Here is a 19,277-nt window from a genome sequence, read left to right on the forward strand (position 1 = left end):
TTTGAGTGTTTTGCTCGTGACGGTAATTGGTGAGTGCTCTCTCCCTGTCCTTATCTTGACCCACGAGCCTTTCGTTATATTTTCTCTCCCCTGTCCAGTTGAGGAGGAGGAGTGATAAAGCAGCTTTGCGGGGCACCTGGCATCCAGCTAGGGTCAACCCACCACATAAACAAATACTGGGCAGACTAAACTACTGTGACAAGTGTAGAAAATGGATATCAATTGCTATAAAAAAATTGAAGATTTTCTGATTACCTCATTCCCATGCATTGAATTTGCATTTCCTCCTCAAAATACATGGAGGAATTTTTTGAGTGCCATGACACTTACATTATGATACCAAGATCATTCTGAATGACATTCATGACAGTTATATTCTGAGACGAAGAATTATGAGACCATGATCATTCCCCCCAATCACTGCACTTTTCACAGCTTTTTGTATCACTCCTAAGAAAACATACTGCAGACTGTAGGGTTCTAGATATGATTAAATGATTGAAATGATGAAAAAAAAGTAGCAAGGAATAACCAAGGTGTTTATACATGTACAAAGGAAAGAAGTAACGTGGAGTTTTTAAGTCAACACCAAATTGAACAAAAAAGAGAAAAAAGCAACAGCTTAAACAATGGGAGCTATTTTAACTTGAATTACTAAGTTGAGAGAGATACAAGTGAGGTAAAGGAATACATTTTCATCTAAAATTTAAGTTTTTAAATGAAAAATAAGCATAAAATGTATCACATTATTCTGTTGATTATGGTAAGCCTTGTCATTTTGTACTTTTTAATTTCTACAGTGCTTTTCACTGCAGCATTTGGTGTAAGGCTGTATTTTGTTTGCCTTACTAATCATGAATATTACATGGATTGTGCTCATTCTTAGAACATGAGCCTTTCTATATTTGTAGGTTTCTTGCTAACGTGCTATGGAATTCAAAACCTATGGGACTTTGGGACTTTAATTTAAGCCTGTGGCAATGAAGATGCAGCTGTTCATTTATAAGCAATCATCACAGCTACAGAAGTTATAAGATTGAATTTGAAAAGCCACTTTCCCAAACTTTTAAAATTATTAAATTATAACAGAATCAGTGCTATTTTTATTAGAAATATATTAACTCATTAACTTTCTTCCATGTTTAAAATCAAACCAAACCAATTTCACATAGCATTCCACCTGAGCTTGCACCAGGTTAGCATTGCAGATTAAGTATCAGTATTTGATTATTGTTGTAATGTTTGCTCCTCACATACATAATTAGAGTGTATCATCAACCATGACCCAGTCAAGAGTCTTTTGAGGCTGGCATTATAAATTTTATTCTACATTGGCTCAGGTGCAACTCCACACTGCTAGCGGAATTTACTTAAATGAAACTTCTTCTATCAGTGAATCAAACCAGAATATAAAGTAGTGTTACTTACTGGTATTATAGAAATGCCTTCCAATAAAGCTATCAACAAACAAAGCAGAAGATTTTATCAACATATGAAATCTACAGATCTCATCTCTGTTGACATCTACAGATATCAACATATGAAATGTATTTTTTCACTGATATGACAGGACAACTGCGTACCTGTGCTACAAGTTATTTTTTTAAATAGGATACTCTATTTTGTAGGACTAGGACAGTATCCAGGGTGCAAAGGGCTGATCATGAAAGAGTCCAGAAACTCTCTGAAATAGTGCCAAAGCTGCACTCCTGAGGCTAAAGTCCAAAGTTATGCTGTGTTAGGTGAGACCTTAGAAAGGTGGGCAAGCAAGCTTGCAGGGCAGTATCAAGATGATCAAATAATACCGATGAAAGTAGTATTTTCAGATGGATGATAGAAATAGGATCACATTACCATGGCTCTCTTTCTTGGTAATAAGTTTCCCTATGTGTGTAGCAGCTGTATTGTTTAATTCCTAGTAGCTCCTTAATATTTTGTCCTGAGTACAGCCATACTAAAGAAAAGTTTCTTCTCCAATGGACAGTATAAGGATCAACAAGATATTAGTCCTTTACAAATGCCCAAAAGCTGTAAGACAAGAAACACATCTTCTCTTTCATTCCTCCTCCTTTCCCCAGTGAAATTTTTCTCTTCATTAAAAAAATTACCCTTGGAAGGCATTGTTCCCTAAAGCAGGGCAAGACTCCCTAAAGACATAATTGCCCAGGTTTTGGGATCTTCCTACAACAGCTCTAATTTCCTCCCCAGTGACATGAAACTTTGCAGCAATAATCCTCAAGGAACTTGAGTAATGAGTTTAAAGTTTTCCAAAGCAGACAGAGGCTCCTTTCAAATGCAGTTTCACCTTTTCCTTGCAGACACCCTGGGGACTTCCTTCAGCAGCACCAGACAGATGTAAAATGCAAATAAATGTGAAAAGACTAGAAAAGAGTGTGGGGTAAGCTGTTGGTTAAGAAAAATGGTATCTTAATAGTGGAATGCCTAAAACTATATGATTTGGGTTCCTGTGGAGGCCACAAGCTCAGGTAGATGAGAATTTCTGAAGTAGGGGATACAAGGAATTTTCACTCTTGTCCGTTTCTCATGAACCTCTAATTTTTCTACCCTTCAGAAGCTCTCCACAGTGGTGGTGAAAATCAGAGAGAAATATGACAGAAAAGCCACCTAGTTTTTTGTTCTACATTTACAGTGATGAGCAATCACCAAGAGAACTGCTTTCTGGCTATCGGCTAAGTAAAATATAGGCAGCATAAAAGGAGATTTACAAGTATGAAGATGGCATTAGGTGCTGGATACCTCTAAGACTTGTATTTCCTTATTTGTTATGTCACAACCTCTGGCACTCACAAGTCAGAATAAAGTTAATTAATGATGATGTACCTCGCCAATAAAATTTTAGCAATACACAATATTTTATTCTATTACTTGCAGGCAGGTATTGCTCTGTTTTGTACGGTGTGTATCCAAAAGGAAATCTAAGCTTGCATTTTGTGCTTCAACTTTGTCCTCTCCTGACTTAACGTGTATGTAGAAGCACATGTATATAAACTCTGAAAAAAATGCTATTTTAGTTTTATTCAAGTTAAGATGTCAAACTTTAAATGTCATATATCCTGCAGACTGATTTATACAAGTCAGTCTGCTCCAGAATTCTGGCACAGTGAGTAGGGAAAAGAAAATTTACATCAATTCTATTTTATCATTGTGTCCTGTTAGAATTGGATTTCTTTCCAATTTTACCCTAAATCAAATCTTCTAAAGGAAACCCCTTCAAGACATTTCTCTCATGCAGTCACTACAAGGTGGTTTTAGTGGTAGCATGGAAATGACTACAATGCTGATGCTCATTTGGGAAACTGTCAAACATCACCTAACTACTATCAGATTGAAGGACTTGGCAAGAAATTATAACATGCAGAAATTTCATGTGCTAGTGAAGATTAGAGGTCATTGTTCCTGAGCACGAATTTGAATCTTGCTCAACTATCTAATGCGTATCTGCCTATAATGCACGTCATGCAAAGCTCCTAGGAAACATGCATTTCAGATCTCCAAAGTGATAACCAATCAGAAAGTAACCAAAAAAGATCTTCCTCTGCTCACTGGGTCTACGCACAAACATGCAAATCAAGGTTGAAACAATCAAGATTTCTCCACACATTACTCAAGAATATATTCTAAGTCAATTGCTATTCAAATGCTTACGGTATATGTTCTAAGCAATGGTATGGCTGAACAGCCAAGATAAAAAAAGGCAAGCCTCAGGGAATCCAGCAGGATAAACCTTTAGAATTTAAAAAGATTGCCAATGAGATCAGCTTTTCATTTGGAAAAAGTATTTGTTCTGTATCCTTTTAATACAGAAGACAGAGACATTTTTACTATAAAATTCAACTGTATTCTAATCATATTCTGGTATGCCCACAGACATGACTTGCCTAAGACAGCAAGTCTGCTGCTTACAGTATGTCTTACAGTATGCAAGATAACACTAACTTTGCTAATCAACACTACAGTATCTCATCTAACAGGTCACCTGGAAGGCATGGAAAAAAAAAAAAATTAGAGTAAACTAGTTTGCCACAAATCTACCACAAAGGATTCAGACAGTTTTTTGGGTTTTTTTCAGCATTAGAAAAAGAACACTATATTCTTTAGATCTTGGAGGTTTGTTTAATAAAGCAAATGGATGTCAAAAAGAAAGTATGGCAATCAAAAATAAAAAGGATGAATGTAAGGCTTTCCTTTGTCCATGGGGAAGGAAGACATTTTTATATAAATATCTATAGATACATACACACCTCTCAAAGTATAAGTAAAAAAAAATTAGCTGCTGTCTAAAATTCATTAAATCTTTAATATGAATGGCCTAATAAGAAAAAAAAAAAAAGTACTGAGAGCTTGAAGAAAAAAAACCCGAAACAAACCATATTTGATAATGTTAATATCTTAAGTCTTTTTGTATCAACCACCAGGCATTTTTGCAACCACCACTATAAAGTTCCACTGTCATTGTCTTTGACCAAGAAGTATTTAGCATAACAACAAAATGGCAGAAGCAAAAGACCCCAGTAACTGCCACTGCACCTTTACTCTCCCTAAAATAAATAATTGGATAGGACATGATTAAACAGAATTACACTAACAAGTATATATTTTTACATCTATAAACAAGAGGCAATACCATATCGTCACTATCAAATCACCTTCATTTGCAAGGATGCAAATTTGAGCCACATAGCTCCCCAGTGGGTCAAAATTAAAATGGAAGTAAATGAATTTTGTAATTATTAATATAATAGACAAGAGCTAGGGTGGTGAGCCATCAATTCTAATTAAAGGCTGCAATTAAAGGATACTTCAATCAATCATCTCTGTATAAGTATACTCTATTGATTGCTACATTAATTATTAAAATCATATTAAAATAAAATTCAGATTTAGTTATCTGCCAGCTACTTCAAAATAATATTCTGAGACTTATAATCTAAATCAGTGACGTCATAACTAGGACTAAAACTTATTTTCTTTTTCTGTAAAGAATGGTGTGAGACACTATCTCATGTACTCAAGTAGTGCAGTACTTAACTACTTATTCTTAGAAAGGATACACAAGAATTTTCCTTTCTACCACAGTCTATGTTACCATTAACTATCCATGGCAGTCCTTTACTACTTGCTTCTCCTCTAGCAGGATTTGTCAGAATACCAATTTATGTGTTATGTACTCCAATTACACACACATATCAGACAATTCTAAACGAGGTATGTTAAGAACTTTTGTCACAGACAAAACCCAGACCTGCTTGCAAAAGTAATAGGGAGAAAAGTTAAAACACAATTCATAATTTTGCAGCTCAAATTGAAATAAAGGCAGATGGAAAGCAGAGTTCATAGTTAAACGACAGCCCGTGAGGTCCTTGACTCAGCCATGTTTTATGCTCCTGTGAAGAAAAAGAACATAGAGAAGATAGTAGTTGAAAAGATAATGAAGTCCGCCACATGTTAAAGCCAATCTCAGTTAAGAAAAGCACAGAAAAGATTGAAGCAAATATGCTGCCAGACACAAAAGAAGCAGAGCTATGGGTGTGGCAAGTAAGAATCGTGAAAAACTGCTTCCCATGTTAGTCCTTGCATAAACAGAGCTTTTTAGTCTGGGATGATACAAACACAAAAAGCTGTTTGCTGCGTTCTAAAGTACAGATGTTATCAGTATTATCACATACAGTTAATTAATATCTGCAGTAAGCTGATGTAATGACAAGAAAGTAGTTTACAGTTGAAACTCTCATGATTTCAACTGCACAAGTGCAGTACCTAGTATATCAACATAGTTGTTTTGTTACCTTACCAAAACAAAATCTCTCAAATATTACTTAAACGCAGTTTGAAAGGAAAAGATTACCAGATGCTTTCAAAGACTACCTCCCCTTGACTTCAAGAGAACTGAGTTACAAATGCTAAGAATAACCTCCTTAAAAATCTTGATTTTTGTAAAAACCTCCTCCAAATTGTCAAATTCCACAGTTGATTTTAAGCTGGTAATTGTACCAGCAGGCAGCCAGGCTACAGAAATCTATGACAATAAATCTATGGATTTATGACTGCCACCCACTGCTACTGACTGCTCTGCAACTACGGGTTGTAATCAGAAGAAAAATAATTAAAAAACACATGAAGGGAGAAAAGGAAGGAAAAGAAAGGAAAAGGTACTTTTTTTTATTAACAATTATTTCATTAATCCAATGTCCGTGCTAATAGAAATCAAAGCACAACCAGCCCCTAGTAGCCAAAAATTCCAGCTGCTTCTTCAAAAATAGAGATCAAACTTCACAAAATAAAGTAAGGTTTTAACTAAAGAATCTCACTAAATATCTATCAATCAATCAAAACTTGCTACTCTTAATTGTGTTCCACCAACCCTATCTTCCTTTGAAAGTCAAGTAAGTAACAGCAGGCAATAGCAGCAGGTGAGAAGGAACAGGCAATGGCAGCAGGTGAGATTAGCCATAGATGTCATATGCTGTCTAGCTGAACGCATAAACACAGGTTTCAAAAACCTGCTATTGATTTAGACTCACTAAAATCAGTCTACTAAAACCACTACAAAACCAGGGTTTTTTCCCATTCAGAATATGCCTCTTCAGAAGGCAGAAATCAATGAATTACCTGCTACCTATTACAATACCGTCCACATTTATAAAGTGTTAATTCTCTAATATTACATACACAACATATCATCTAATCACATTTAGCAAAGACAAATACAAAGAGCTGTGGAGAGAAAATTAGCTATACTGATTTATGTTTTCACACAAAACTCTTCACAATGAATATCAATAACATTGTTCCAGATCACTTATCCTTTGAAATACCTATTTAGAAAATTTAGGCAATAGTTGACAACAATTAATAACTCTTCTCTGAAATCAACATTTTTAAAAAATTATCATAAAGTTATCAGTGCTTACTAAATATCACTAAAAATTAAGAAAATAAAAGCATAATAGTAAATATTTTAAAGACAACCACAATAATATATTAAACTTTTTTACAAGCACAAACGAATTAGCATCAAGTTAGCTATTGAACTTCCTTGCCAGTGTGAGAAGAGTGTATATGCATTTATATAAAAACAGTTAAGTTAAAAAAAAAAATCATTAAAATAACTACCCAGAAAAAAACCAGGGCATAAAAACAAAGCAACAACCACTATCAAATTATGCAACAGAACTATTCCTCTCCTCCAAGTGCCTCAGACTCTAGGGACAGGATTTTAAGAGCAGTTACATTTGTACAGTAACTGATGCGTTCAGTTTTCCTCACAACAGTGATTAAAATGGCTCAGAGAAAAAGTTATCATGCTGAATGTAGTTAATCATCAAGGATTAGGCAAGCTGGCTTACAAAATTCTGGCTTTTCCTATCATATGAAATTACTTTAAAAAATTAAAACTATACAATCTGATTCCACCAGCTATTGACAGTCCTCAATTTTCACTGACTTTGCCATGAGATGTAGGCATCCACATGAAGGCCAAGATTTATAATTTAACAGACCAGGAACAAAAACCACTTACCTAGTCTTACCATAAATTTATACCCCATCTACATGATGGTAATACTTTTACGCCTCATTAACCAAAGGTGGGTTTTTTTGTTTGTTTTTAAGTTGTTTGGTTTTAATCAACCATAGTTTTTGCAAAACTATTTCTAAAGTTGTTTTTACAGTAACAGTAATTTTTAGACACAATTACATTTTTGTTTGATACATTATAAGCAGACCAAGAGTAACTACTAAAACCAACAGTAATAATTCTTAGCATATTTCTTTTTCTTTTTGTCTTTCAAATACTGTACAGTTTATGCTAAGAAATACAGCAAATATTTGAGTATAATTCTTACCAGAATGCATTTAGAAATCTAATCAGGTTTGTTATGTTACAATTCTTTTTAAAATCCTTCACTTTTGGTAACTGTCTTTTCATAAGGGTACTTGCAAGAAATATACAGACTATTACTCCAGGTTTCCTTTCAAAACCCTCTTACTCTGATCCAATACTATTTTATTTATATTGTGTTTATTATTCTCAGCCAATATTAAATTACAGCTGGCTGGTTTGTCAGTTTATTTGCAATACCAATTCATAGTATTTCATCTATCTTAACCTCTATATACTATTCTCTCCTAACAAACACCAGCATTTCTGGGTTAAAACACCAAAACCTCTTTACTGAAATAAAGAATAAAGAAATATGTTTTTGAATGAGGATTTCACTGGATTGTTACAACAGAAAATGAACATCTTAAAGTTAGAAGGAATTACATTTCAAAATAGAATAAAAATGGATTTTATATACCATCATAAAACAGTGTATTTTTTTTGTCCTGATTAGGTACAAACAATATCCTAGCTCTTGGCAAACAGGCTGTTAGCAGTGGATCGTTACACTGTGGATGTGGTAATCTGTACTTACTACTTAAAGTAGTGCAGTGAATGAAAACAGAAACTGAGAGCTTCGCGTTTTGCAGATTACTGGAAAGAATCAGACCACTGCTGAGTTTATGAATAGTACAATGCAAAAATCCAGTAATTCTATGTGTAGGTGCAGACATTGAAGGTCCTGACAGACATGTGGAAGGAGACTAAAATCGGACAAACAGCTAAATCAGTTATTTCCCCAGTTGCACACAACCCCCTTCTGACAGATGCTGCTGCCCCCAAAACAACGGCATCTGATCAGATTAGAAATGAACTCCTGAACCTTCAGTTTTCAGCCTGACATCTCAGGATAAACCAAAATTGGAACTGGTTTACCTTAATATGCTGGGGTGAAACCTGTGGTAGTTCAGGAGTTGATTTGTGAGTGGATCATACACTCCTGTCTTGAGGACAGAAGAGTCTATCGCCAGGGCTGTAGGCAGTTAACAGCTTCAGCTGTCTGATTTTTAACCGCTGGCTACATGTCTGTCAGAGCCTTAATGTGAGGGAAACATTATAAATGCACAATCAGAGTAAGCACTAGAAATATAAGAATTCCCATAGTGGTTAAAATTAGCGGTCTACCAAATCTGGTACCCTGTTCCCAGAGGTGGTTAGTGTCAAACATTTAGAAGGAAAGCACAAAGAAACCCTGTGATAGCTATATATGAATTATGATCAATTTTAATTTCATATTCTTTTACTATGGTTTACCTAGCCAAGGTAGCTTAGTCAGATCCCTTTCTACACACTTTTAAACATTCATCATCTCACTAACAAAACACAAGCATTCTTTGACTTTGGCACATTTGTATATGATAACAAAGGCTTTGGAGCTTTCTGGAAAAGAATATAAAATCCAAAAAATCGCCTGTCTGACACACGCTAAGTCTCATCAACAAAACTTGAGCTAATGACAACTTTGGAGAGATTCAGAATTAGATAAAACTTTGTTGAGAAAGTAGGGAGTAAAAACTGTGGTGCAAAAGCTCTGGATGTAAGCAGAAACAAAAGCTAAATTACAGAAGCACTACTCCACAATTCCATTCAAGTCAATTTTTTTGTTATTTTCTACTCTTTTAGTTTTTTTACATTAGATACAATGCAAGCTATTATTAAAATTCCTTTAACTTAAGAAAGATTATTCAAAATTTGCTGCTGTGTACTTCACCATCCTTCTTTATCCAAGTACCTCTTAATTTCTATTTATTTTTTTCTTTCTTTAGTTTTGGAAAGCATTAACCCCAGTATCTTTATTTATTCAGCTAACACTAAGTAACACATCTGAAACTGGAATTTTGTTAGGGTGAGAAGTGTCTTTAAATCTTTAAACCTCAAAAGTGTTCTTGTGAAATGAACATCAGGACCAGTGAATATAGATTATGCTTACACTCGTACACTGAGTAGAAGTATGTCCATAGCAACAGTCATTTTTCAAAGCAGGATGAATTTCAGTAGTGCCCTGACAAAGAAAGGACTGTAAAGGGTCAGATTTTGTAGAAAGAGTTTCAATGGTCTAAACAATGAATGCATTCCCTGTCTGATATTATCTCCAAGCCTATTCAAAGCAGTTAGCAGGTGTGAACTAACTACTATGGCATATGTTTCCTGTTGTGCTGCCATTTGTTCATGTCGAACCTTATCTATAGTACATAAACAATAAGTGACTCCTACAACCATTCATTAAAAAAAACCCAAACAACTTTGTACAATTGTATTTAGTTTTAAAATAATAGCTAAAAGCCTATATTTAATAGCAACATATTTTTCCCAATTTATGGTAATGGCTATTCTTCTTGATCTCCCAGAAATGTATCTGAGCAGCTCTGCTCTGAAAGAAAACACAGTAGCTAAAAACTAAAAGCTTCATTTTTACAGAAGTATGATTCTACAGTTCTCCATCTATTGGCATTCAACCAATCAGGTAGTTCTAAATCACATCAGTAAATTAAAGAAATGCAATCTGACTAGTGCAATATGCTCAAGTGATTCACAATGAACACAGATCTCATACATGCCCTAGTTTCCTTGGGCAAGGTATTAATGGACCAAGGTATTAATTTATTTTTAAAGGAACAGTGATTTTTTTTTTTTTTCTTCCAGAAAAGAAAAAAAAAAAAAAAATTTTCTTCAGAAAAGAAAAAAAAAAACCCTGTAAAAAGTGGTAACAATCAGCAAACTGTATTTTCTCATTGCTCTCTTAGAGCTGTGGGGTTGTAGACTTTATTTTGTTTTGTTTATAACAGAAATGGTTCTACTTGCATCAGAATTATTTTTGAATGTCTCAGCAGAGCTGAGCTGATTACCTTTACATTGTTTTTTTAAAACAGATCACACTCATTATAATTTTGGATTAATAAGACTTAGGTTTTAAACAGTGGGCTTCTGAATTGTTTCTAACCTTCAAGCTTCAACATCAGGGTACACTGTAGAGTGAGTCATACCAGCATTCTAAAAATATATCTTGAACTCAAACATACTGAGTTTTTGCCAATAATACATTATTCACATATGTTGAAACTCACTTTCTAGAGAAACTAGAGCTCTTTTCCACATCGACAGAGGATTAATTATCAATCACTACTGTGATTTAATGTCTATTAAAATTCTATGGTTCTGGGCAAGTTCTTTTCTGCACTGGTTTTATGATTTAAGTGCAATTATTCCCAATTTCTTTAGGGGAGGTCAGAATCAGGCTCTATTTAGCAGTATGGCCAAGAGCCTTTTTTCCTTGCTCAAAAGAGATGTCCCACTAAAAACATAAGAACTGCTCAAAATCATGAAGCTAGTATCATTTAGCTCTACAGTTCCTTAAGTGCAATGGGAGACACATATACGTGGTCCACATGAACATTTTGTAAGTGAGAGGAATCCAGTCGTACTAAATTTAATGTACTTGGTATTACGTGGGGCAGAGAATAGGAGCAGAAACACTATTACCTAAATAAGTCATTTGTATGTATCTGTCACTGGATGATGGAGAATAATGCATGGGAGATGTTCTAATTCCAATGGCAATGAATAAAGTGAAAAATGAAGGGAATATTACACAGGAGAACTTTAACCTTTCTCAAACTCTTATCAGGTGGAGTTCATAGTATCAACAATATGTTTCTAAAACATTACATCCTTGTTTAAGATAAAAAACACTTTTAAAAACTAATTTAAAACCTGAAATTTAGTATTTAAATTAAAAAACTGAAAGTTGTAATTCAGTCTAAAGCTCCACTTAATATAAATGTAGACAAAGTTTACCTGAGGTTTAAAATTAAATTGAGCTCACTTAATTGGGCTACACTGAAAATATCCCCCCCAGCCCAAGTAGCCATTAGTGAGTTTTAAGTTCTTCGAAACACGTATCTGGAAAAACAAAGGAGTCAAATTCTCCAAGACAATTTGAAAGGTATTGCAGCTGAACAAAACTGGAAATATATCAAGGTATAAAAGCTGCTTTTCTTTGGTTGCTGATGAGCATGTAGAAAAGCCATGTCAGGTGAATTACTTCTCTGATAGCTCCAAGCAGCAACTGAAAAGTCAGTCATAAAAGACGAAGTGGCAAAATCATGTTGCTTCAACAGAAGAGTACTTCACTTATTCCATTTCACTTTCTCCAGTTTATCAGCCGTATTTCAATAGCAAAGGATCATACTAGTGTGATGTCATGCTAATGAATGAATAATGCATGATGAAACTAAAAATTTCGAGAAGTCATTTTAATATTGCAAAAGGAGCCTCAAAAAAACCCACCCAACCAACCAATTAGTTCTCAAATATTTAGCAATTTCGCTCATTAGTCATGCATATTCAAATGTAGACTAAAAGAAAAATCAATCTAATCAGCTATACTAAGGATTTTAACTGTATGCAACATGTGACTTTGTCTCACTTGCATTAACAGTCTAGGTGGAATCCCCAACTTTTGTTTCATTTCTGCAACTGTTAAGTATAGGATAAGGTTGTCACATTTGGCTTCATTTTTCATGGTTTTATGCTTTATTAAATGAGTCAAGTGCCTACCTAAGTTTTCAAGTTTATTCAAGTGTGCAACCATCTTTGCAAAAAATACTATATTCATGTTATTTTATAATTGCTATGTTTTGAATTATTTTCAAGACACATTGAAACGTTTTCAAACTGAGTATATTAAAAATGGGATTTTTAGCTGCCATGAAAAATAAATAGACTGAAAACATATTAATACAATACATGAAAACCAGTTCTCTAATATTTTGATGTCTTCATTCAGTACACAGGTCACCACACAACTAAGTGGGATTTGCTGGATAATTAAGCACATAACTATGTAAAATACACTCTTTAGGGAGAGAAATCTCACTCTTGCTGTTAAATGGTTATTAACTGTTCACTGAGGACAAGAATTTAGTTAAATCCAATACTTTCTATTTTTTTAATGTTAGTACATACACAACTTTTAACCAGATATAACAGCTTTTATTTCTCTTGTCCATTTTCCTGAGAAAATTCAAGTTATTTACTGAACTTTCAATACAGGTATTATTAAGAGGATGTAAAACCCTTTTATTAACAAAGTAACTTATTCCCCTTTTATTAACAAAGTAACTTATTTCCTTAGAATGGTAAGGCAAACACAGTTAATACTATTTCAATGAAAAGATTTCCATTTTGCAAACATGAGAGTATTAAATTCTAGTTAAAAATGCAAATATCTGTTAGTTTCCATAACTGTATTTATTTTCAAATTCCTGTCCTAGTTGTGTCATTCTTTTCAAATTATCTTGTACCAAACCAAGTTACCATCAAGATAATTCAATTCTTTTAGGTTCACAGAATAGTTATCTATTGTTTGAGCTCCAGTAGCCACTACTAGTGATAGTAGACTACTATCCATTCACATCTATGGGTATGTAAGAAACATACATTTTGTCCATGGACTTCATAGCTCTTTGCTGCCACTATAGCAACTTAGTATTTCAGCACTGGAATTTGGGAAGTGCACAGTGTAGTTTCACACTGTCTTGTTCTCATGTCCTGAGCACTTTCTTTGCTCCTCCCACATCACAGAATTCTTTCCATCCCCTGCCATCCTGCATCCCCCACTGCACTGTCCCAGGCTCCCCAGCTCATTCTGAACATCACCTTCCCCAGATAAGCCTTACCCTGCATAAAGTCTCTTCCTTCCTCACACAACCTTGATCTAATGGTGAGGATCAAAGGTCACTGGAGGGAAAATTAATCTCCCAGATCCTTACTTCTGTGGCCAAAACCACAGACTCCTGGTAGCCATGAACAGGCACTGCAGAGGAAACGGCATTTTGCTGTAGCTATAGTGGTCTAAGGACACAGGTAGGCCAAAGGTAAGGGAATTTTTTTTGCCATTGGATCAGCTGGTATAGTTGGAAAAAAAAAAAAAGAGAAAGGTTGTCTAAAATAAAGTTTGTTCTGCTGCTTCTAGAAAACAGTCTTTTCAGTTCAGGTAGTCTTAGGACTGAACAGCTGAACTGGAAAAAACTAGCTGAACTGCTAGGTTCAAGTCCAGCTGGAGGGCAGTAACTCATGGTACATGTAACCCAGGGATCAATACAGGAGCCAGTATCCATCTTCATTGACAGAGAAATGAGGAAACAGAAATTTCATGAAGTTCAACAGAATGCAGTACAAAGTCCTCCACCTGGGGAGAAATAAACCCCACGCATCAGTACAGGTTGGGAGTCGACAAGTTGGAAAGGAGCTTTGCAGAACAGGCCCTGCAGGTCTGGTGGACACCAAATGGACCTTGAGCCAGCAATACACCCTTGCAGCAAAGAAGCACAATGGCATCCTGAGCTGCATTAGGAAGAGCCTCACCAGCATCTTCTCAACGTGTAAAAATACCTGGTGGGAGGAAATAAAGATTAACCCAGTCTCTTTTTAGTTGTATCTACTGAAAGGACAAGAGGCAATGGGCACACATTGAAACAGGAAATTTTATTTAAACATACAAAAAAGCTTTTCCAGTGTAGGGGTGATAGAACACAGGAACTGGCTGCTCAGAGAGGTTTTGCAGTTTTCATGAGTGAATATACTCAAAACCTGACATGATGCTGTCCTAGCTGACCCTGTTTTGAGTAGCAGCCTTAGACTAAATGATCTCTAGATGTCCTTTCCAACCTCAACTATTCTGTGATTCTGTGTGATCACAGAAAAATCAAAAAATGTGGTAGCCAAAGTAATATGTACCTAATGACCATATGTTAACTTAGGTTTTTTATAAGATTTATAATGGACAAATTTTAACAAGGAAAATAAAAATACATTTTCTACATGTACGTATCTGCCAAATTTCAAGCTCCTGCTCCTAAAAATGTAATGGAAATGTGCCTTACTCAACAGAAGATACATGTTTTTTTCCCCTCTCTATAAAATGGCTGTAACAAAGGAAAGGAACTTTTCAAAATATACACTATATCCTGTATGTACGGGAAAGGAAATTTCATTCTAAGGTTCTAATTAAGTTGCTAATAATACAATCTTTGAGGATAATTGAGAAGTATCTTTCTGATGGTGACTATTTTTAAGCTATAGTAACAAACCATATAGCCTGATGGTTTGAATGAAGAACAACTAAACATCTTTAAGATTGCCAAGTATCCAAAGCAAAGCTTTAACTACATAAAAATAGTAAAGAGCATGAAGAAAATCACATTCTTAACCACTGTAGCTATGCCAAGAAAATCCTTTGTGCACAGTCTTAATGATATGCATTACATAATTTCAGAAGATCATTTAACTGTAAGAGTTCAGTGAGAGACCTACAGGATTCTTTTCCCAGTATACACTCTGTACACTGGAACTTTGTACATTGGCATGTATTTGGATTAGGTCACTTAAAGCTAACTTGAGTACAACTAGCAATGTGCCTGCATTAATATATCAGCTCAGGCAGGCTCATTAGCCCTGTTAAATAAACACACTAAGTTGTAAGAATGTTTTAAATCAATATCAGCAAAAGGGGAAAATACAGATGCCTACAATTCAATTACGTTTGTTCATGTTAGATGCTAAAAAGAAAGGTTGTATAAGTGTTTATTACACTTTTCCCATTATCTAATCAGTGCTGATAAATGTAAGACCAAACATAGGTGGCAGGTGTTTCTGAAAGTTACTTATGGCCAGAGTCAAAAAAAACATAAGCAACTAAAAGCAGCATCTTTAAACAGGCAGTGCTGAGCAGTCTTAATGCAAGATATTGCTCCACCCATAATTAAAAAAAGGAATCCTCCTTCTTACAGTCTTCTGAAATTGTAGTCATTACTAGCTGTCTGTAAAATAAAACTGAATGCTTACCATTACCATACCAAGCACAATTCCCTGAAATTGCATAAAACATACCCTCTTGTTTAAGAGCAAGAACTGCATACTGAGTCTCTCCTATCTTAACCAAATCCACATGTACTAAAGAGCAGGCCTGAGCTCTAAAGTAAGTACTCAAGATCTGACAATGCCACCATTAATGATTTAAGAGGCCTAACAATCCTCACATTACTCCTCTATCTTCAGAGATTAAAAGTTAATTTAGGGATTTATGTATCAACTTAAAGCATTTAAAGATTCTACTATGAGTGAATCAACATTTTTCAAAAAATAGACGTAATTTTAGAATTTCATTGATGTTGAATTTTCAAGTCAAACTTAAGGAAAAGTTCCCTGAAAGTATAAAAATAATGATTATTTAATCTGTCATTTAAGATTCCAACATTCAGATTCTACTGCTATTCAGACTTCTCTATGCAACTTCACCAAATGGGAGAAATGTCCTCAATTAACGAACTTCCCATGCATTTCTTCAAATTTATCAGTTATCTACTAATTGAGGACTGACACTCATGAGGATAATTACCAAACTGCATCTGAAATCAAGACACCATAAATACGTAGCCACCTCTGCATAGACAGATGTGTTAATATCTTTCTTAACAAAAAAAGCAAAATATGCAATCAATATGTTAAAACCTACCAAATAATGTGTAGGTTTTAACAAGTAGTGAGCAACTCAGTTCAGAACTCAATTTCTAAAAGCCTGTTTGTCACAATTCACAGCTAGCTGCTCTCTTAACATTTCTTTTGATTATACAGAAAAAGGAAAAGAATGAATCGGTTACCTTCCCCCAGAAAGACCTGGCTTCTCCTCACAGCTATATCCTCAGTATTGGCCAACACCCCTTCCCATTCCAGTTCTGCATTGAAATTTTTTTTAACAGAAGTAGGTGTTGGTTAAATTTATCTCAGACTGAGGTCCATAAAGAAATAGAGTAATGGATTATGGCAATTATCTTGCGATGTGGAACAGAACTGAAATTTCAGATTGCTAGATTTTTACACTGAATAAATACAAAAATATTTTAAAATAGAAACATTTTTCATTCAAAAGGACAACGTATAATTTCACCAAATAAAAAGACACATAGTACCTTCAGAACCACAGCAGGATAGAATGATTTGTATATACATTGGCGGGGTAGGACCTATTCCAATCCACCTCCCAGTATAACAACAGCAACAAAGTCCCTACGTACCCAGTACTTGCAAAACATTTTCATTATTTTGTTCTATATTACAAAAATACAAATACAATATTTCAAGAATAAACTGTCTAGTCTTTCATGTGTCAAGAAACTGTGCAGCCACCTCCATGCGCGCAGCTGCTCTTGTCACATTTTCTGTCAGCACACAGCCCACAGACATTCGACGTCATCCTAACAGTAACTAGCGTAAGCGTGAGTTCAGCAGCTCTAGGAGAAACAGCAATTATGTTTATCACAGCTCAGGACTCGCTTCCTGCTTTTGAAACCCTGCTTCCTGTTTGTGCACACAAAGCACTAATCTCTTCCCACCACCTGCATGGCAATTCTGCTGCTCCTCAACGGGATTCCCACAGCGTGCAAATGCCGTATCACCATATCGACGACAATCACGCAGCAGGTCTAAACGGATTCAACTTCTGACATACCTTCCTTCTGGAAATTTATACAAATGGTGAGTACGGTAACCTACAGGAGCATATTTTAAAAGAAAGGGCTGTTTAATGCAAATGGCAGGGACACATTATGACAGATGAAAAAAATTCTCAACACAAAAAGTCTGTGCAATCTAACTTCAAAAGTCAGACAGCCTAATTTATTTAAAACACCTATAACTGCAGAAAAACACACAGCAAACTACTCCCTCCTCCAACACGTATTCAGATGTAATTTTATTTTTGGTCACTCCAAGGTTCTTTGTTCCAGTTTCCTGCCTAGATTTCCCCTTTTCCTGTGCCAAGGCAAGCAGTTAAAGTCAGGATGATCAGAAATAAACTTTAGAAGCAGATGTTACCACACAGTTTGTTACATACTGGTAAACAGGGTGATTGTGTTTTCCTGACTATATGCACTTAAGTCCTACTGGAATTAAGCCTAGGTAATCATAAAGCAAAAGAGAAAAACTAAAGCATAAAAAAAATCATAAATATTGCCATTAACTCTCACATCTATGGATTTACTCCATCATCTCTAATAATTTCCCTTTAATAATTAGCTGTTGCAAAAAATGATTTTAATACAACATTAACTTTGTGCAATTAAAACACAAGACAAGTTAAAATTTTTTACAGCAGCTTTTATTTGCTCATGTAGCAGGCTACTTTAATAACTGGTTGCAATAGCAAATATTTGTTACACTAATTAAACAACAGAATTCGAAAACAGAAAAGTCGACCCATGTTACTAAAAAGTTGGACTTTTTCAGAATTTCTGGAATAGCATGCACTAAATTTTAACTATGACTCCACTAACAAATGCACAATTTCCCTGCCTCTAGCCCCATTCCCTTTTATCTCCTACTGTCTACCAACAGAAACTAAAATACAGGGCACTGCACTATCCACGCACAGCTTCAAAATGTGTAAATTCAGGCTTCCAATTGCAAGTTTTGTTCCTTATGGGCTTAATCATTCTGCTGCATCTGTAAAATTTAAAAATATTTCAACTTTCATGCTGCCCACCTGAATTAAAAAATACTCTCCAATGGGTATTGCCTCTGTATCTTCTGTTAGACGTGTTTGTGTAATTCCTCCCCAATGACACATGGTAGAAATTTTCAGTTTAATGCATGTTTGGCATATTACATTTTCCTGAAACAGTTACGGTTGGAATGGGAGAGAAGACAGTTGCCTGCCTGCTATATACTCTGTTTCAGAAGGAACCTTCTGGTAGGAGAGGGCAATTGTTCCTTTTCAGGCCCAGAATGGTCTGCACTTGAAATTATTGTACTGGAAAGCAAAACAAGCAGAAAAAATCCACCCTATAATCTCACAGTGAATAAGGAGGTAGGTTCATTTTCTACTTTTTTTTTCTAACATGTTTCTGCCTTCAGGTCTACATTACCTCTATTTAAACTACTAACTATTCAAATGTATTATTTTCTTTTCTTAAAAAAAAACCCCAAAATATTAAGACTAGTAACCCAGAGTGTATCTTCTATTGCATGCAATTACAAGACAGGGGAAGGGGGAGGAGGGGCTATATAGCGTTGTATAGTTCTGAGAATAAAGTATTTCCTAGCAGACAGATAGCGAGGAACAACTAGGCATGGACTGGGTCTGTAACCTGTTCAGCTCCACAGGGAACACACCTCCTTTCTCCTACCCATACCAGGTGTTTTGGCTACCTCTTTTACACCAGCACAAGTATTCCTGTGGCTGCAAAATGAATTAGATAAGCTCAGTGATCAGCTTGCAAACTAATCCTCTTAACTCCCTTAAAAAAAAAAAATCATTTTCAAATGGATGAGTGAGCTGATGAGACCTACTGCAAAGCTGGACAGATGCTATTGCTGA

General features: G+C 35.2%; 1 protein-coding gene across 1 annotated transcript in view; it reads right to left on the reverse strand.

Moving 5' to 3' along the window:
• Positions 1-19,277, reverse strand: part of NOVA1 (NOVA alternative splicing regulator 1) — a 156,549-nt gene that overhangs the window by 56,015 nt on the left and 81,257 nt on the right. The window lies entirely within an intron of this gene.

Source organism: Aptenodytes forsteri, unplaced genomic scaffold (genome assembly GCF_000699145.1).
Source record: "Aptenodytes forsteri isolate BGI_AS27 unplaced genomic scaffold, ASM69914v1 Scaffold108, whole genome shotgun sequence".
Taxonomy (NCBI): Eukaryota; Metazoa; Chordata; class Aves; order Sphenisciformes; family Spheniscidae; genus Aptenodytes; species Aptenodytes forsteri.